General features: G+C 38.5%; 1 long non-coding RNA gene across 1 annotated transcript in view; it reads right to left on the bottom strand.

Moving 5' to 3' along the window:
• Positions 1-21,362, bottom strand: part of LOC144236138 (uncharacterized) — a 409,084-nt gene that overhangs the window by 65,196 nt on the left and 322,526 nt on the right. Inside the window, exon 3 of the long non-coding RNA XR_013336427.1 lies at positions 16,757-16,864. This is a non-coding gene — a long non-coding RNA (uncharacterized LOC144236138). The remainder of the gene's footprint in view (positions 1-16,756; positions 16,865-21,362) is intronic.

Genomic DNA, 21,362 nt, shown 5'->3' with positions numbered 1-21,362 from the left:
GGACAGGAGCCCGGGGGTGGGGGGAAGCTCCCACTCAGAAAAGGGAAGCTTGAATGATCTTTCTTGTCCTATTTCATATGGCCTTGCACGTATGGTCAGACCCTAAATTCACTCTGGAATAAAACAGGGGACAGAGATGCTGATACTACCTGACATTTTGGACTTCATGTCAAAATAAAGCGTAGAACTGTTGTTATTCCCATGTGACTCCATTATATTCATTCATTCCCTCATTCATTCATTCCTTGTTAATTTATTCAATTACCTATCCAAATTTAGTTATATATTCATGGCTGTTCTAGATTCTGTGGGTTTGTGGGACCTTCAAAACAACCAGAGGAATCCAAAGCCACCTGTAAAAAGCTACACCATCATTTTCTGCTTCTGCTGGGAGCCGCACGGGCCTCGCTGGATGAACGTCACAGCGAGGAAGTGGCAGCATTTCCACAGCTCCTGCCATGAGAAACCCAAACTGGTATCTCCTTCTGCTACTACTGGTTCATATTGGAAATGAGCCTGCGGGTATTGACCAGGCCTCACAATGTTCCAGATCAAACCGATATTACCCACACAGATTGCTCATAAGGAAAAGCATATCCCTGCCTTTTCAAAAGACACTTCATGTGAATGATTGTGGATGATTGTCAAAAGGCTCTTCCAATGGGCCTTGCAGATCCAAGACTTACATAATAAAGGGGGCTAAGAACACAAGAGTTACAATTGAGTCTGGCCCTGAGACAAAGAGCCTAATTTAGAGTTAAGGACAGATATCCGCCTCCACCCAATGTTTCTGCTTGGAGAACCGCACCCCCCCAAGGCATTTGTGAGTGACTTATTCTGGCCTTGAATATGCTGATTGCTCCCTGTGAAGGAACCTATCGAGGAACTTCTTTCTTTTGTGATTACAGGTGCAAAGATGTTTCCTGAAAGACCTGTTTTTCTTAATACTTCTCCTTAAACAAGCTATTGACCCTTGCTCACAAAGAAGTAACTTCACCCTTTTATGCTAAAAACTTTGTCTTATATGATAAAGATCCCTTCCTTCCCCATACGATAAGCATCTAAATCAACTACCTCAATCACTATTGATAAAGGTTATGCAGGAGTCTTCTACAAATCTATGTTTTGGGAAATTCTTACATATCAAAGAAGTCTGTCATTAGAAATCATTGTCTAAAGCAAATGCCACTTCTGTGCCTTCCCCCAAACACTTAATTACAAAATAAAGTTGAGCCCCAGTCAGAGCAGAGATGCCTGCCTGGTGATCAGAAAGATTCTCGGGACTCTCTCATCCCTCCTTCACTGACACTGTCCATCCTTCAGGGACCCCTGGACCTGCTGGACCCGGCCTGTGACATGCTTCTGCTGCCACACTGAGAGTATAATATTCATCATACTTCACCTGTAAAGAAATCTTCCAGTGTAAATATATTTGGCTGGCTAGGATTGGCCAGTGGGTTGCAACTAGTTGTTGGAGAGTTGTAATGTAAAGGACCGATCTGTGCTTAGTGGAGAAGTGTTAGGAAAGAGTAGAAATGCCTTCAGCGGGAGGAGAGCAGGGTGTGAAATATTCCTCCCAACTCTGTCAGCATTCTGATTTTCAGCTTCCCTCCTTTTAAACATTCTTTTCTTTTCTTTTTTTACACCACTATAAACATAACATCCTAGTGGTTGATGACTTGATGTCTGGACAACTGGACAACCATAAACATATGATTTAAGACATTTTAGTTTCAAATTTTCAGAATATTTATAATGAAGCTATAGCCCAGTGCCATGCCAAAATAGTAATTCATTGCCTTCCAAATAATTTCAGATCCAAGGAAGTATGTTCAATAGACAAGACCCACACCCTCATGAAGAGGGACTAAAGGCAGTCAAAGTAATCACACCAATATATAATTTCTTAACTTAGGTAAGTACTGAGGGAAACAAAAACACATGCAATTAAAAAAGTCATACAGGAAAGGGACTCATTATTATCTACAGGGGACAGAGCGAGTGTCAAGAAAGTTTTTCTGGAGCAAGTGATACCTAAATGGATGTGAGGCACACAGGGACATTAACTACAGAAAGTTTTGTGACAAGCATGTGCAAAGGCCCTAAAACAAAAAGAAGAGAGACTCCAAGAAGGAAAGATAAGCATGACTAGAGGTCAAAGAAGAAGTGCAAGAAAGGTGGCATGAGGGGAGGGGCTGGATCATGTAGGACATTTGATGCCAGGTTGAAGACTTTGCTTGTTATTGTAATAACAGTGGGAAAGCACTGAAGGATTATAAGCAGGAAAGCGCCATGATGAGATATACACTTTTCTGAAAGACCAGTCCCACAGTACTTTGGAGATAATGGTTGAGGAAAGGCAAAAGAACAAGCAGTAGGAAACTGTTCTAAGTTTGTTTGTTTGCTTGCTTTTCTCTGGTAGTGCAAGAGAGAAATAATGAAGTTATACCATTGTTATCAGCAGACCAATGATGTGGCTTAAAGATAAATTCAGTAGGAAAAATGATGCCCAGGATTAGTCACAGAAGGATCAGGTCTCTGAGTTTAAAATACTGAAAATAATGAATATTTATTTACTACTTATTCTCGGCATTGCATTATGCTAGCAGTGAGCCATCCAAAGTGCTTGGTCTCCTCTAATTCTTACATGAGCCCTATCATGTAGTCATTACCATAATCTCTAGTACATGACAAAAAAAATACAAAAGGATAAAAAAAATACCCTGTGGAAAGCAGACAACACAGACCTAAGACTCAGGAGATGGAGGGAGTTAAACCCCCTACCACAGATGAACCTCAACCTTGCTCCAATGTCCTGACTCTAGTGGCTCCTTCCCACCCAGACACACTGTGATGGCTCTCCTGTTCCTTATCAATGCCCACATATCTTCCAAGGCTACTGCGTCTGCTTGGCACTTCAATTCCCATCCCCATACTCCCCTGTCTGCCATATTGAAAGGAAGCAACAATGCAGCTGAGGAGAGAGTAGGGGAGAATGAAGCTTATTTTTCTTAGAACACATGTTCTGAAAATGCCCATGATTATAACAGCGATTCTATTTACTTTTCTGACTCTGCCAGAAGCCCAAAGGGGAGGACAAATTTTCATTCCTGTCATAAAGGGGCTGAGGAAACCATGCCTATTTAGTCTGGTTGGAGGATATAGTTTAGGAGACTCTGTTAAGACTGTCTCATTAGTCATACAGCATTTGCACACTGATGACTGAAGGCAGAATATGACCTTAATTACATTACCATGCTAAACTTGATGTTTTCCTTGAGGGCCAGGGGATGAAGGGAGAGGGATGGTGTCAGCAGCTATGGGCCAAGGATATAAAATGCCAGATATTATGTCACCGGTAACTAAGAGGTAGGGGTAGGGAGAGGGCACGAACAAAACAAAACAAAACAAAACAAAACAAGTAACATGTCTTGAGTGTCTTTTGTTTCTCAGGAACTAAGCTAACTATGTATTTGTACATAGTTTATATATTTTATATATATTTTTATTGTATTTGTACATAGTTTATATATTTTATATATATTTTTTATTTTATATATGTTTTATATACTTACTCAGGAACTAAGTAAAATAGTATTTGTTCATATTTTAGATAAAATAGTAAGGATAGCAGTGAACGGGCATTACAAATAAGTGATAAATATAACAAGATGCTTATTCTAATGTTTTAGCGTTTACAAAACACTTAAAAATAGGAAGACGCCATTGTGTTATGGTTTAATGATGTCAATTAATAGCACATTTTCCTCTCCCTTAAGTTCATAAGTAACTGAGGCAATAGTCTCAAAAGTTAAGACAGGCAGGAGCAGAGTACAGGTTTATTAGTGTTAAGGCAGGATTGCCAAACATGTTTGTTTGAGGACAGGACACTTAACCCACAGGGGCACCTGGAGGCATGATGTTCCAAGGAGCTCCTACCTATAGACTCTTCACCGTTACTCAAGCGTGACTCTTCTTCCTTTGGGGAGGATCCAGCTGTGGGAAGGGACCTATAGTGTTCCTCTAGAAATGTTCCAGCAGGAAAACAAAAGGATTTAAAAATAAGGTTTCCACAACTGAAGGGCAAAATACAAAAGCATGGGGTTTAGAGGAAAACAGACCAGACACATAATATGTTACCTTCTACAATCTCCTAAATAAGTCCCTGCACCAGATGTCATCATTTCTGTTTGTAATCGATGCTGTCTTTATATTTTTTGCATCTTGGAATCTTTACTTTTAATATTTTTTATTTTATAACTATAGCCAAAGCAATCTTGAAAAAGAAAACCAAAGTTGGAGGCATCACAATCCTTTTTTTTTTTTTGTTTTAANAGCTTTTAATCTTGATGAGGTCCCAACAGTTTATTTTTGCTCTTGATTCCCTTGCTTTTGGGGATGTGTCAAGTAAGAAGTTGCTGCGGTGGAGGTCAAGGAGGTTGTTTGGAGGCATCACAATCCTATACCTCAAGATGTATTATAAAGCTGTAATTGTCAAGACAATATGGTACTAGCACAAAAACAGACACACAGATCAATGGAACAGAATAGAGAACCCTGGAATGTACCCACAAACATATGGCCAACTAATCTTTGACAAAACAGGAAAGACTAACCAATGGAATAAAGACAGTCTCTTCAGCAAATGGTGCTAGGACAACTGGACAGCGACATGCAGAAAAATGAACCTGGACCATTTTCTTACACCATACACAAAAATAATAGATGAAAGACCTAAACATAAGACAGGAAGCCATCAAAATCCTAGAGGAGAAGGCAGGCAAAAACCTCTTTGACCTTGGCCACAGCAACTTCTTACTCAACACATCTCCAGAGGCAAGGGAAACAAAAGCAAAAATGAACTACTGGGACCGCATCAAAATAAAAAGCTTCTGTACAGCTAGGGAAACAATCAACAAAACGAAAAGGCAACTGACAGAATGGGAGAAGATATTTGCAAATGACATATCAGATAAAGGGTTAGTATCCAAAATCTATAGAGAACTTACCAAACTCAACACCCAAAGAAACAAATAATCCAGTAAAGACATGGGTAAAAGATATGAATAGCCATTTTTTCAAGAAGACATCCAAATGGCTAACAGACACATGCAAAACTGCCCAACATCACTTATCATCACGGAAATACAAATCAAAACCACACTGAGATACCACCTCACACCCATCAGAATGGCTGACATTAACAACTCAGGCAACAATAGATGTTGGCGAGGATGTGGAGAACGAGGGTCTCTTCTGCACTGCTGGTGGGAATGCAAACTGGTGCAGCCACTCTGGAAGACAGTATGGAGGTTCCTCAAAAAATTAAAAATAGAACTACCCTATGACCCAGCAATTGCAATACTAGGTATTTATCCAAGAGATACAGGTATGCTGTTTCGAAGGGACACCCCAATGCACCCCAAAGTTTATAGCAGCATTACTGACAATAGCCCAAGTATGGAAAGAGCCCAAATGTCCATCAAGGAGTAAATGGATAAAGAAGATGTGGTAAAGATATACAATGGAGTATTTATTGGCAATCGGAAAGAATGAAATCTTGCCATTTGCAACTATGTGGATGGAACTACAGCTATTATGCTAAGCGACATCAGTCAGTCAGAGAAAGACAAATATCATATGACTTCACTCATATGAGGACGTTAAGATACAAAACAGATGAACATAAGGTAAGGGAAGAAAAAACGAAATAAAAGCAGGGAGGGGGACAAAACATAAAAGACTTAAATATAGAGAGCAGAGGGTTGCTGGAGGGGATTTGGGAGGAGAGATGGGCTAAGTGGGTAAGAGGCTTATGGAATTTACTGCTGAAATCATTGTTGCACCATGTGCTAACTAACTTGAATGTAAATTATAAAAAAATAAATAATTAGATTTACAAAAAGAACTATATCAAAATGTTACAATCCTAAAATATCATTTGTCTTTATAATTGGGATTTGTGTGCCCTAGCATACTATCTTCCACAGAGCAAGTACTCAGCAAAAAATAGTGAATACACTGCATTGTGTAAAACATGGTTCCTAGGCCCAAGGACCTAACAGTGTAGATAGAATGGGACAGTATTTTGCAAAGATTGGTATGAATTTAGTATATAGTATCTGAACTACTGATGATATTCTAAATGATTTGAGGTGATACATTAAAAATATTTTTAAAAATTTGATAGTTATAGGTTTATTTTGATAAGTTTTCAAATATATGTACATATATATGCATGTATATAATTCCAGTAACATTTTATTTTCACAGATCTTATTACTTAGGATGAAGTTAAAGAAGAAAGTTTTTTAAAAGTTAGTAAATATAATGAGAATATTAAATAAAATATGGACAGCCACATATTTGGCTAAATATCTCAAACGAGTGTGCAGACAACTAAAGTTTGAGAAGCTCCATTATAAACACTATCATTTTAGAGTCAAAAGTGGGAAAATTATAATAAATAGTCTAAAAGATGCATAAAACACGAACAGCAGTTATTGAGAAAAAGGGGAAATTAATTCTAAGTGGTGGGAATTTGGGAAGGCTTTAATGAGGAAACAACTATTGAACTATGCCTTGCAGGCTGGAAAGGGTGTCAAAAAACAGATGCGAGACTATTACTTTAAAAATCTGAAGTCCAAACTGCATGCTGTATTCATTTTGGGGTATAATTCCGTTAAATTTTGGCTGGCCACATTTCAAAGCCATTCCTGAAAAGCTGGTTGTATTTCTAATCCCCATGAAGAATCATTTTTATTACAATCTAAGGTCACCTAGTTGGTGACAGTAATTTCCCACCTCTCCTTTAACACTGCCTGATTGTCTTCTAAATTTGTTTACGAGGCATTTATAGCCAAGAACCCAATTAAGGGTGTTCATACCCCACACAAGTGTGATCAGCAGCACCTAGAAACAGTAACAGTGCCCCCCCCTCTTTCTTGTAAATTTTATTTCACAAAACGAAAGTCAGTTACAGACCCATTAAGTGGGAGATGTTATGGGAGGGAGAAGCAGTGAGCTCTATCTGGGTTGAAGAAGATAAGCTGCATAAATCAGCACACCTTGCAGCTTGAACATTTCTTTAAATAGCTGAACAGGAAAAGAACATGCTCCTTCTATTAATATCGTCAGCACTCCCTCCTGTCTTTAGTGGAAATCAGCCCTCAATGTCGGGATGGGGGAAATGCTATTGCCCTATGCTTAAGTGCTACAAAACCGCCATCAGCGTGCATTTCTCAACAGGGCAGTATTGAAATTGTCCCTGGGGCAGAACCTGCCCCAGACTATTTTTGGAATCTGTCCTCTCCCATATACCTATCTCATCCAAATTTACCCATGGTTAAGTAATCTAATATGTTACCTTTTTCTTACCTAGAGACTGAGTCAACAAAATCTTAGGGTTGGTTAGTTTCAAGAGGCAACACACAAAGCCACACTTAGCTGAGGAAATAGCTCTCTCAATTTTAAAACACTTTTTCTTCCATGCCTGCTAGATATGACCTAAAGCTTTCTTTTAATTTAACTTAATTTACATGTCCTTTTATTTATTACACAAGAAGTCTACTGTAGACTTATTGCACAAGAAGTCTATTGTAGACTTATTGCACAAGCAAAAAAAGTAAAAGATTCCAATGAGCAAAAACAGAAAAAAAAAAATTTTAATCAAAATCCTACCAGGCAAAAATAGTTTTGGTGTGAAGATACATAGAATATATCCAAAATGCTGTATGTAAAAAATCTTGAGGTTGGATGTGTTTCAAAATTTGTTTAGATTTTAGAAAGTTAATCTTGAGCATATTTATTATATGACATATCACCCTCAGCAGGTCTAGGGCAGAATTAGTAAAAATTATGAATATTCACATTATGTGGTGCTAAAGTCTAAAAATAAACTCATGTCAGCTCAGGTTAGATTTTGTGACCAAATGTGTTTTGGCAACAAATATGAAAAAATGCATTTAATTTGAGGGGTGTTTGGATTTCCAAATTGAACATTAACGCTTACATTATTATTATTCTCTAAGCTGCTCTTCAACATGATGAGTATATTATAAACAGCTTTCAATGTGCAAAAAATATGTATCTACACCATCATTGAATATCAAATTTCCACTGTTAAAATTTTAATACATACATAATTTTAAATGCAAATTGTAGAGAAATGCAAAACACAGATAGTAAGCGTCATTTTATACCACCTCCAGAGATAACCACTGTTTACTGGCATATGCCCTTCTTGGCCCTCATTTTATGTATCTTCAACCTTATAAAATCATTTACCTTAAAAAACTGAAATAATATTATGCATACCTTTCTGAAATCTAGTTTCTCCCTATAAAATATTTTAGAAATATTTCCTTATTATTAGTATAAATCAGCCTCATTCTTATGAATGACCTCATAATGATAAATATAATAGATTCATTTCCTCCCTTCCTTCCCTATTCCCTTTCTTTCTTCTTTTGACAATTATTTATTATTTCCAACATTGTTCAAAATGCTGAGAATAGAGAGAGAAATCAGACAAAAATTCCTGAATTTAGGGAACATAGTTTCTAGTGCAAAGAAAGGCAAAGAAGAAGATAAAAAATGAAATTGATAGTATATTACACAGTAAGATGGAAACTGAATCATGTAAAGGGATAGGGAAACATCAAGAGCTGAGCCTGCAAACCACACAGATGGTAAATTTCAGACAAAATGCAAGTGAGGGAGTGAGCTGTGCAGATACCTGGGGGAAGAAAACAACAATATGGGCAGAGGGAATGTCAAGTGCAAATATAGTGCAAATGTGAGTCTGGCATGTTTTGGTAACAAAAAGGACTAGTTGGAGCCAATTAAACAAAGGGAAGGACATAGGGAAATATCAAAGATAAAATTCTTGGTAAGATTATGTGGGCATGGGCCTGGTAGGCCATCAGAAGGACTTGATTTTCATGTAAGATGGGAGGTTTTTGAGAATTTGGGGCAGATGAAGGAAAGATCTGGATTCTATTTTTTTTTATATATTTTTATTTATTTCTAGGAGAGAGAGAGACAGTGTGAGCAGGGGAGGGTCAGAGAGAGAGGGAGTCACAGACTGAAACAGGCTCCAGGCTCTGAGCTGGCAGTCAGCACAGAGCCCTACACGGGGCTCGAACCCACGAACCGTGAGATCATGACCTAAGCGAAAGTCGGACGCTTAACCGACTAAGCCACCCAGGCGCCCCTCTGGATTCTATTTTTAAGGGATGTCTCAGTGAGTTGAAAATAGAAGGATGCAGGGACAGAACTTGGAAAACCATTTTCAGAGGCTGCTGCATTTATCTAGGTAAGGAATATTTTGGGTGAGTGTGATGACCAAGGAAGTAGTGAGAAAGGATCAAGTTGGGTATGTATTTTGAAGGTATTGGTGAAGGATCTGCCAATAGATTGGGTATGATGAGTTGGAGCATGAAAGCTGTCCAGGGCCCAGAGGGATTTGGCCTGAGTGAATAGAGAAGAGAGTTACCATCAACTAAGATGGGGGAGAATACCAGGGGAAGCAGTTTAGAAGTGACTGTCAGGAATTCACTCTTGATCATGTTAAGTTTGAGATATACATGGCATCTCTAAGTAGAGATCTCAAATAAGCAGTTGGATTGAGAGGAAAGATTCAAGCTGGAGGCATACATTTAGAAGTCACCCACATTTAAATGGATTTAAAAGATCTGAGATCAGGTAAGAGTCTTAGGATGAAGTTATGGTTAGAAAGAAAGATTTTATTAAACCACTGTCCAAGTTTTGGGTATACTGTTATTTTATTCTTCACTTATACAAAGAATGGAAAAACTTATGCCTACATTTTGAATACATGTCTGACTGGTTTCTTAGGTCAATCTTCTTCATGCATAGTTGCTTGATAAGAGACACAAACAAACAAATCCAAGTGAATGATGAATGATGCTTCATTAATTTTTTTCTGTGAACACAATGAGTATTTTGTGATGTTGCCTGGAGAGTCAGTAAAGTTTTCTGTATGTATAAGAAGATGCCATTTCAACTGCATCCTAAAGGCTGCAAAGAGATTCTGCACTTAAAAAGTGGGATAAGGGAAAAGCACATTCCAGTTATAGAGGAAAAGTCATAAAAACAAATACGGAATGATGAAGGAACGTAAAATGCCCAAAGAAGAATGAAATACCCACATTAAAGAAGCACATGGCATCTGGCAAGCCGCATGGGAAAGGAAGTTAACTGGGACAAGACCCTCAAGGATTTTACATTCCAAGTGAAGGGATTTTTATTATGTTTTATAACCCCATACAAAGAGATAGAAGGATTTAAGCAAGAGTAGGTGATGTGATTAAATCTCTGTGGTAGGGATGGGGGTGGGGGAGGACTTCCACTGGAAGTATGGAGGGTTAACTCCAGTGGATAAGCACTGGACCCACAGAGGGGTCCAGCTGGGGGGCTGCTGTAGCGGCTCCTTTCATAGTTTAAGAAGAGCTTAAGAAGAGCTTGGATGACCAGACACCAGGTGCCCAGATGGCTCGTGAGGAGGAAGGAATTGAAATGAGAGATGTTGTGACCAGTTCTAGGTTCGACCTTTCACTGATGCCCATGCCTGACCATCCTCATCCTGAGTTTCCTGCCTCATCTCTGTGATTCAGTGCCACACCTACTCAAGGCTAGGGTCCTAACTTTCAGATAAATTATTTGGAATAATCAGGTATCTGAATTAAAGTTGCCTTTTTTTGGTTTGTTTGTTTTTTGGAAGGCAGACTTTTATTTTCAAGCATGTATACTAATTATGGGAAGCAACCAGTGCAATGGAGATGTTTCCAGACTGTGGCCCTCACAAGGCCCCTTGTCTGCATCTCCCACTGACCATCCATATGATTAGCTTAGACAAGTTATCAAGGTATATGAGCCTCAGTTTCTTCACTTATGAAATGGGCTCTAAAAACACTCTCCTACCTATTTCAGATGACTTTGCTGTGTGAACTGAGAGATGTGCAAGTGTTCTTTGTAATGAAATCTACAAATATGTGGTGCTCAATTGAATTGGGCTAAAAAAATTATGTTGTCCATTTCAAATTTCTTTTGGAACCAAAGTGTATATATATAAATAAATAGATAAATAAGGTGCTGGCTATCAAAGGTTTTTAGGGAATATAATTCAGTAAAAATATATGAGTGAATTGTTGGTGGCATTATGATTATTGCAGGCAAAGCATAATTGGAAGCATCTTGTCAATTTTTAAAATATATATTCCTCTAATATTACCACACTATGTCTCTTACCAAATCATGTGTTCATAGGCACAGAAAAGTAAAGTTCACTCTAGCTTAGACTGAATTCTAACAGAATCTGAATTAATGACCTTTTACTATTTAATCAGCCCATTTTGTAGAGTGACATTTTTATGTCAGTTGACTTTCTCCGTACTCCTGTTTCTTACATGTTAATTCCTTAGGAGGCAGCAGTCTTCTGAAAGAAGATCTGATGCTTGGAAACTAGGATCTTCCAAGTAAAAGGAAATGAACCCTCTGGATTTAGAGAGATGTAAAGTAGATTAATTCAGATGGGATTGAGAGGGAGATAAGGACAGATTCAAACAGAAGGCTGAGCAAGGTTTTTTGTCTGTTGCAACTTAAGGAAGTCAAGCTTATGAAGATTCTTCCCAAGATTTGGGATTGAGTTTGTTGTGTGCAGTTTATGACTCATACTCTTCCCCCCCTTACTTTATTGAGATATAATTGACATATTGTGTTGTGTAAAGTCAAGTTTTTCAGTTCTACAACATAATTTGATACACACACACACACACACACACACACTTTTTAGTTCTATTGCTAATATTCTCCAGCTTCAGGCTTTTTTTTTTTTTAACGTCTATATTCAAACACTGCTTCTAGCCCTTACTGAGCGGTTTCAGCAGTTTAAAGACTTCGTGTATATCTCCAGATTGATGGGATTGTAGTCAGAATTGCAGTTGCACTGGGTTGGAATGGTTACAAGTCTGTCACTGTGTCTGCACTGGGATCTGTAGTTGGTGGGCTTATGCCAGGAGCTCAGGTGAGTATGGATCCTGTGTGGTCCCTTGGTGGATGGGACTCTGGGACTTTGTTTGATGGGGTGGCACTGGGACAAGCTGGGTCCACAGTTAGGTCCTCAGACAGCAGTCCTATTACCAGATGTGCAGATGGGTGTGGCTCCCACCACGTTCCTGAGAGGAACTTTGTTCTCTTTCTGATTACTGGATGCATCTCAAGGTGGGCAGGACTGTAAGCCCAGCAGGAGAGCTCCAGGGCCCTTTCAACTTCCAAAACCAAGCTGGAAATCTGCAGATGTGGACCTGGAGGCATGGATGGGTGTGTTATCCCTCAGGTCCCTGGGTGGGCTGGACTGGTCCCTGTCCATGGCTATAGGGGCTGGAGCTGAGTATAGAGCCATTTCAGGATTACCTGAAGTGTAGATGTGGGTATCTTCTATCTGACCTCTGTGCTGGTTGGATTGCTCACAACCTGCAGCTGGGAGGGATTGGAACTGAGTATAGGGCATTTTCAAGATATCTGGATATGCAGATGGAATATTTCCTGCTAATTCTCTGGACCTGGAGTATTGTTCATTGTCTGGGCTGGAAGGGCAGAAACTAAGCATAGAGCCCTTTCAAGGTCTCCGAATGTGCAGACATCCAGATGGGAATGTCTCTTGATTGGTCTCTAGGCTGGCAGACCTGATGGTACACTGCAGCTCTGATAGGGTTGCATCCAAATATAGGACCCTTTCAGAATTTTGGGGATTGCAGACATGAGGATCTCCCTTGGGGAGGACCCTGAGGGCTGCTGGCAAACTGAGGCTGTAACGGGACTGGAGGACCATATGAGGGCCTTTCAGGATCTCCATGGTACAGAAAGGAGTTTCTCCTGGTCCCTGTGACACAAGACTGTTCATAGATTGTGGATTTACCAAGCCAGAGCCCAGTTACAAGGACCTTTCTTTATCTATAGTCTGATCAAGTTTGGCAGGCTTATTTCCAGGGGCTCCTGGATGGTGGCTGAAAGAGGCTGGGCACTTCACAGGCCATGTCAGGGTCCAAAGCTAGGATGGAGGTCTGTATGTCTTCATCTGATGCATATGTGGGCATGACTCCTCCTGGGCCCCTTGGAGTATTGTACTGGTGACAGAATCAAAGACAAATGGGCTGTAGTTGAGTCTTCAGGGGTACAGAACTGTTTCCAGGTCTGTATGGAATGACCAGTGCCAGAGAGTCAGCCACATGGGTACTGCCTTCTCAAAAGGACTCTCCTTTGTCTTTACTGCACAGCCCCCAACCTGAATCCCAAAATTCCCACAAGGGTTCTTTAGTCTGTCAACTCACACTAAGTTATGGTTGTGGAAGGCGAATTTGCATTACAAATGGTGAATGTGTTTTGCATTATAAAAACAGAGAGAGGTAGGAATGTCTTATTTGGTCACCTTGATGACATCACTCTCCTCTGTTTTTTAATGTTAGTCAACAAACTTGCAATAAGCATTTGTCTGGGACACACCTTTTGATAGACCCTGAAAATATAAAGACACACTCCTATTCCGCAAGAAGTGTGGTATTCTACTCTTTTCTCTAAGACTAAATTCTTTTAGGAGAGGAATTCTGTCCTCTCGTAGTATATAACAAAATAATAAGAGTATAGTAGATGTGAAATAATTGTTCCTGTTTTTTGTCTCTAATATAGATCTGCAAGGTTTTCCTATTTATGAGTTAGGACATATCTCTGATTGTCCTAATTGGTCCATAATCTTATCAAAATTCATGAAACAGGTAACCTATGGCATTTTCATGTTAGCTTATGCACTACTTAATCCAAGTCAGGCATTCAGATGATCTACAATTCAGCCAATGCTTGCTAAAGATTGTCTTAAATAAGGTCTTATGCAATCATGGTGGGACAAACAGGTGTAAAGATTATCCTTAGGGCGCCTGGGTGGCTAGTCAGTTAAGCATCCGACTTCGGCTCAGGTCAAGATCTCTGTAAGTTTGAGTCCCAACTTGGGATCAAATTCTGTGTCTATGGTTCCCTCTGCCCCTCCCCCGCTCACACAGTGTCTCTCTGTCTCTCTCTCAAAAATAAATAAACATTAAAAAAAAAAGATAATCCTTGACTTCAAGGAGAAGAGAATCTAGTGCAGAAATACATGGTTTGGCACCTAAAACAACATTAAATGTTTAATCTCCAATAGACTCAAAAGAGAGATTTTAGAGGATACAGGAAAAAGGGACAATTATATGAAGCTAGAGCCAGGAAGAAAGGTTTTGTGGCAACAGCAACCTGTAGTCCCTTACCAGTGTGGTAAGTCCTTGGAGTTTTAAGAACTTTCCATGAGTACATTTAAATTATTGCTTAGAAGTTACTTGATTTGGGTAAATCACTATTCCTCTCTGGGCCCCAGTGTTCTCACCTATAACATGTCAGTTTTGATAGCCCACCCAACCCCAGACTTCATGTTAAAATAAGACACTCTATTTAAGTGCTTATCACACAGTATCTAGTATATATTAAGAACCAAATAAATGGAACCTATTGATGTTGTTTTAAGCTGAAACATCTTACCAGTCACTCTGTCTTATATTTTCCCTTTATATGTTGCAAGACCTTTGCCCCTCTAGCATTGTGCTGGGATCAGAGAAGAACATATCAGACAAAGGCCATTTCTCTTACATCGACAAACCAATGCAGAAGAGAGGAGTTAAGAAAATAACCCAAGGAAACCTCTCCACAGGAGATTCCCAACTCAGTTTGGGGGTCTTAGGGATGTTCAGAACACATCTCAAAGTTGAAGTTGTGAGGATCTGGCTTTCTTGAATCAAAGAGAAACTCAAAACTGTTTAGCATTCAGAAACCAGCTCCAGCTGTTTCCTCTTGGAACAAGTTATTCACCTTCTCCTTCTGTTATCTTGATGGCCTTTGTCCCACTTTGATGGTGTGTCTGTTAGTCTGGGTCATGTCTCCTCTGTATCCTGCACAATGCCAGAACGCTGCTGGAATTCATTAAAAGTTGCAACAACTAGGACCCGGGTCATTTGAAATTTCTAAAAAAAATTTGAACATACTTATTCAACTTTGCTTTTCCCTTATTTATAGAAAGAAGAAATGCTGAAGATAGTGTATAGTCTTTCACTCATTCACATATTCATTAAGTCATTATATAAAATGAGCCTCAGATGGAACAAAGCTCCCCAACATTGACACAGCATAATGGAGTTTGCAAAATGGCTCGCATATTTAAATTTCACAATGATATTGCTTAAGTGATAGACAATAAAGATAGGTCATTTATTACCCCGTCACTTCTGCCATGCCCTGTGCACAACAGGTGCCTGGTATGTTCAGTATGTATACACATACATATGTATGTATATGTGTATGCATACATACGTGCATGTGTACATATATTTATTTCAAGTGACAATGGAAAAATCAGCTAAATTCTCCAAATCTCAGTTTTCATGGCTGTAAAAAGAAAATATAGTAACAACGTCTGCCTCTCAGGATCATTCTGAAGACTCAGTAAGAATTTATAGGACACTCTAAAGGTACCTTGTTTTCAATTGGACACAAATCAAAACAATACCAAAGAGAAGAACTTTGAAACAAGGCAAGTCAAATTAGTTACTAATGTGTAGGTCATGAAATCAAAACCCATGATTGGTATGAGCAAGAAAATGCCAAGTAACTTCAAAAATACAGAATTGTTCCAAATCAGTTCAGTAATCTAATGGAAGGTAAAAACCTAACCACAGAAAGGATGCATAAAGATAGGTTGGAAGTTCTTCAGTGGAAAGTACAGAGCAGTCATTAGACTTGCTCTATCCAGAAAGATATTCTCTGGCCTAAAAATATCATCTGTCTGATTCTAGTTGCTGGAGTATGCCAGTTATGGAGATAGACACTCGGGGTCTATTAAACTGAAGCAATTAAGTATTTGCATCATATAGACTCATCTGCCTTGTTTCAATCCTGTGCTGATTGGGCATACTTTTGGCTAATTTATCTTTCTACTTATCTGGTCTATCAGGAGAGAATGTACTGCCCAGGCTGACATAAAACTCAGTTTATGTTAGATTTATATTTCTCAGTGTAAATTAGTACATTGTTATTCTGATTTTATTCATAGGTCTCTTCTGAGCCTCTGTCAGTGTGAATCAGCATTCCTGAATCTGATAAAGTCTGAAACACTTTGAACTATAAGTACCTGAGGCAGGCAGGCCAATGGACAGTGCCCAAATGGATTTGGACCTACAAAGACATCCCAGGGAGACTTGTATGACCAGGTAACTGACCTTTGCCAAAAGAGCTCCACTGATGTCTTTACTTTTAAACTCTACAGCACCTAACGGGTGATTGTTATATTCCCCATGTCTGTAGTTCACTTTTTCTTCCTATCATATCAGGGGGAAATTTCATTCAGTGGGAAACAAAGCTATTTACCCAAGATTATATAGCCAGAAATTCTGCTCTGGAATGGGGAGTGTAGGTACATGACTGGCTTACAGAAGTTCAGAAATGAAAGCGAAAAGAGAGCTTTGGAAGGCACTATTTCTCCCTTTATTAAATTATAAGATGTGAATAAGAAATCTTTTTGATTCTTTAGATGAAGAGGGAATAGATACTTGAATTTCTTCCATTAATTCTGGATTTTTTCTAGTGTTATCTAATTCAGAATTAAATTAAAGAGAAAAAGAACTTGAATATCTGTCCAATGATTATAAACTCCATTTCTTACCATACTCTTTCTTCTCTTTTCAGCAATGCATGGGCACTGAAGGCAGAACAAGATGGTGCTTCATTGTATCAAATGAGTCAGATGAAATGATTATTTACATAAAAAAACCTAAGTAATTGAAAAATAGCTATTAGAACCAGTAAGCAAATTAAGCAAAGTTTCAGGATAAAAAAGTAATACAAACATCAATTAAATTTTTATACACTGTAACAAAAAATTGAAGTAAAAAATTATTTTACTTACAATAGCATCATTTAAAGAAAAAATGTAAATACTTTCAATAGGAGTTATATAGGGGCTATACACTGAAATGTACACAACATTGCTGAGGGTAATTAAAGAGCACCTACAGGAAGATATAAATAGGGTATAACTTGGTCATGTGTTGGAAAACTCAGTAGTGTTAAGCTATCAATTCTCCCCAAATAATTCCAGCAGATTGTTTCACAGAAGTTCACAGCTGATTCTAAAATTTATAGGGGCATACAAAGAATCAGGAAAACACAAAACAATCTTGAAAAAGCATAAAGATTCAAAAAATAAAAACAAAAGACTCACACTATCTAATTTTAAATCTTAATATAATGCTGTTGTAATCACAATAGTGCAGTGGTTGAATTATAATTAGCAGTGGGTCAGTAGAACAGAAAAGGACATAAACCATTCCGAAAAAGGCAACAGAGGAGTTCAATGTAGAAAACAGAGACAGACAGACAAAGATATTTTCCCCCAAGAAATGGTACTGGCATAACAAGGAATTCATTTTTAAAAAACAGCAATTTCTACTTTCCACCTTACACAGAATTTAACTTATGAAGAATCCCAGAGCTAAATATAAGAGCAAAAATAAAATAAGCCTTTTTTTTTTTTAATGTTTTATTTATTTCTAGGAGACAGAGAGAGAGACAGCATGAGCAGGGGAGGGTCAGAGAGAGAGGGAGTCACAGACTGAAACAGGCTCCAGGCTCTGAGCTGGCAGTCAGCACAGAGCCCGACACGGGGCTCGAACCCACGAACCGTGAGATCATGACCTAAGCGAAAGTCGGACGCTTAACTGACTAAGCCACCCAGGCGCCCCAAAATAAGCCTTTTATAGGGCAACATAGGAGAATATCTTCAAGACTTGCGTGAGCAAAGGTCTTTTAGACAGCAACAAGAAATAACCATACAAGATGAAAATGATCAATTAGATGTCATCATTTAAAATTTCTGTACATCACTGGACTCCATTATAAAAATGAACAGGCAATCCAATAAAAAATGGATAAACGTGGACAAAAACTTTACACAGATATTTCATAAAAGAAACATACAATTGGCCAAGAAGCATAGGAAAAAGTTCTCAACATCATTAGTACTCAATAACAGAAAATTAAAAACTGAGATATTATTATTATATATATCCACTAGAATGGCTAAAATTAGAAAGAAGGACAACACTAAAGGCTGGTGATATTTCAGAGCAAGTGGAACTTTCATACATTTCTGTGTGTGTGTGGGGAAGGGGGGATGTAAATGGTGTAGTTACTTAAAAAAGATGCCCAGCATCTTCTTATAAAATAAACACATCCCATACCTACCCTCTGACTACCTGAGATACAATTCCATTTCTAAGTATGTACCTGGGAGAAATGAAAAGCTATGTTCACAAAGAGACTTGTAGAAGAATTTTCCTGAGAGCTTTACCCTGGAGAAATGAAAAGCTAAGTTCACAGAGACTTGTAGAAGAATTTTCCTGAGAGCTTTAGTCCTAAAACCCTCAAAGCCTGTCAGCAGGAAAATGGATAAACAAACTGGTGTATTTATTCACCAGTAAAATGGAATTAATTATCATGTAATAACATGGAAAATTCTCATAAACATCTTTCTGAGTGAAAAAGCTTTACCTAAAAGAGCATATATTGTGTGGTTTCATTCATACGAAATTCTACAGAAGGCAAACAGATCTAGAGAGGAAAAATAATGAAGACATTGGTTGTTTCTGCAGGGTAGGGAAAGGGATTGCCTGGTAAGTGGCATGAAAGAACTTTCTAAAGGATAACAACACAGTATTTTAATCTGGATAAGGGTTTACATTAGAGAGGTATGTAAAATTGCACCTTTTAATGTAAATATTATGTCAAAATTATAAATAAATAATAAACTCTAAATAATGATATGCATGCTGAAGCATTTAGGTGTAAACATATGGATATCTATAATTTATTTTGAAATGTATCAAAAATAGGACAGATTAATGAATGGGTAAAGGGACGGATAGATATTTGATAAAGCAAGTATGATAAAATGTTAATGGTGGAATCTAAGTGTTAGATATATGGTATTTACTGAAAATCCTTTCATACTTACTGTATGCCTAAATTTTTCATAACTAAATGTTGGGAAAAAGTAAGCACTAGCCTAAAAGCCTGTTTGCAGGGTAAAGTCCTAACCTATTATGTATAACCCTAAATGAGCTAAGCTGGACTCAGTCCAGGTTTATGCAGGTGGTGGTATTGCTGTTGTTAGAAGAAAAAGCCATTTACTCAAAGTAGCACAAATAACTAGTGTGTGTGCATGGTAATGGGGACGAACGCATGGAGGCAGGTTACAGGAGCTCTACGCATAGTTACAGTATCCAAACATAGGATATAATACACAGTAAGGACAAAGTTTTGGAACTGAGGATCTCATCTCTTTCTCTTCCCATTTCTTCTCTTTCTTTTCTGAGCCATTCTTTTTCTTCCCAGGTTTGTCTTTCTTTCTTGCTTGCTTTCTTTCTATCTATCTATCAATCATCTATTTATTTGTCTTAGTTCCTTTTTCTCTCCCTGTCCTGTGGTTTCCTTTGCTTACTCATAATTTTCCCTAGACTCTTTTAACTACTAGGGTTAAGGTCAACTCTGACCCTGGAGTTACGTGACCTTCCAGTTTGAGAACAGACCGCCAACAGTGATTCCCTTCCATGGCCTTCACATCTCTGAATTACTCCCCATTCAAGGCATCTTCCTGTTTTGCATCAACTAATTTCTCTTCCTGGGATGCAGTGATCACAATGCCAGCCTGCTGCATGCCTTATCTGGGAGACAAAATCCTCTCACCTCCAGGGTTCACATGCCCTACCCAGTGACATGGTGTCTAATTGAGTTACTTTAGTTTTTGGTATTATTAATTTTACCTCAAGGAACAATGTTTTATGTGCAGAATATTTATGAAAATGAGGAAATAACCATTACACTTAAAGCTTCTTAGAAATAAGGAAACATAGGGGCGTCTGGGTGGCTTAGTCGGTTAAGTGTCCGACTTTCGCTTAGGTCATGATCTCACGGTTCGTGGGCTCGAGCCCCGCGTCGGGCTCTGTGCTGACTGCCAGCTCGGAGCCTGGAGCCTATTTCAGAGTCTGTATCTCCCTCTCTCTCTGACCCTCCCCTGCTCACGCTGTCTCCCTCTCTCTCTCTCTTAGAAATAAAGTAAAAAAAAATATTTAAAAAAATTTAAAAAAAGAAATAAGGAAACATAGTCTAGGCACTAGAAGATGTGTAGACACTATATTAGCCCTATTGACTCTCCTAAGCTTTGATTCACTCATGGCTTTTGCTTTTCTAAGGCAGCACTGACTCCTAATATCTCTGTTCTGCCTTCTCCCAGACTGCTTGACTCTCCTTGGGTCACATATTTTAAAATATTGGGGAGGAAATGTAATTGGTTCACTTATCTCTGTCTCCCTACTGTCTCTGAGCAAGTCTAAGAAAGACATACTTATGATTTAAATATAAAAATGGCATTTTATATCTAGGTGGAGAGATTAATTGGTGAACAATGAAAAGTGAATCACTGAGAAAATGACTATATATTGGCTGGTATGTATATGACAAATGCTGAAGAAAGCTAGTAGACTGATAAATGGCATCCTAGTACAGTGCCTATTAAACATCATCACCTCAACACAACGGAACGGGGCCTTGAAGGTTAATCAAGACATTTCTAATTACTGGAACTTCAACTCACCTGAATCATAGACCGTGGAAATATAGACTGCTAGTTAGCACTGCAAAGTAAAATTGTCTTATTTTTCAAAGTATTTGCATTATAAGATTAAAAAAAATGATAGTCATCAATTGGCCAAATAGACATCTGTGTAAGAAATAACCAAGGCAAGAGATTAAAGACTTGATTCCTTCAGGAGTAGCATAGGAGGATAACCTGCCTTTTGAAGCCTGATCAACAGGATACCAAGTCCCCAGTAGCATCAAAGTAGTGTACGTGAATGTCAATACAGCATTAAAAGTGTTATTCTCCCGACTCATCTCTTAAACGTTACATTCAAACCAACTGAATTCTCTGTTTTCCCCACCCATGCATTTAGCCAAACCTCTTTGCTCTGCAGTAAAATAGTCCTCCATCCTGATAAAATACTTCTCACCTCTTTCTCTCTCCACTAGTATCGTACCAGAGCATTACATACATACTAGCTTTGCACCTCACATTTCTTGTGGGAAGGGCATAGGGTCAGTTTCATCTGTACTTCGTACAGTTCTTAGCATAATGGCTGCCACACAGTAGACAATCAATGAGTATATTAGCCAAATGATAATGCCTTTTTATGGTCTCATATTTACTTACTATT

The sequence above is a fragment of the Crocuta crocuta genome, unplaced genomic scaffold (genome assembly GCF_008692635.1).
Source record: "Crocuta crocuta isolate KB4526 unplaced genomic scaffold, BGI_CrCroc_1.0 scaffold95, whole genome shotgun sequence".
NCBI lineage: Eukaryota > Metazoa > Chordata > Mammalia > Carnivora > Hyaenidae > Crocuta > Crocuta crocuta.
This window is presented reverse-complemented; position numbering and strand designations above follow the sequence as displayed.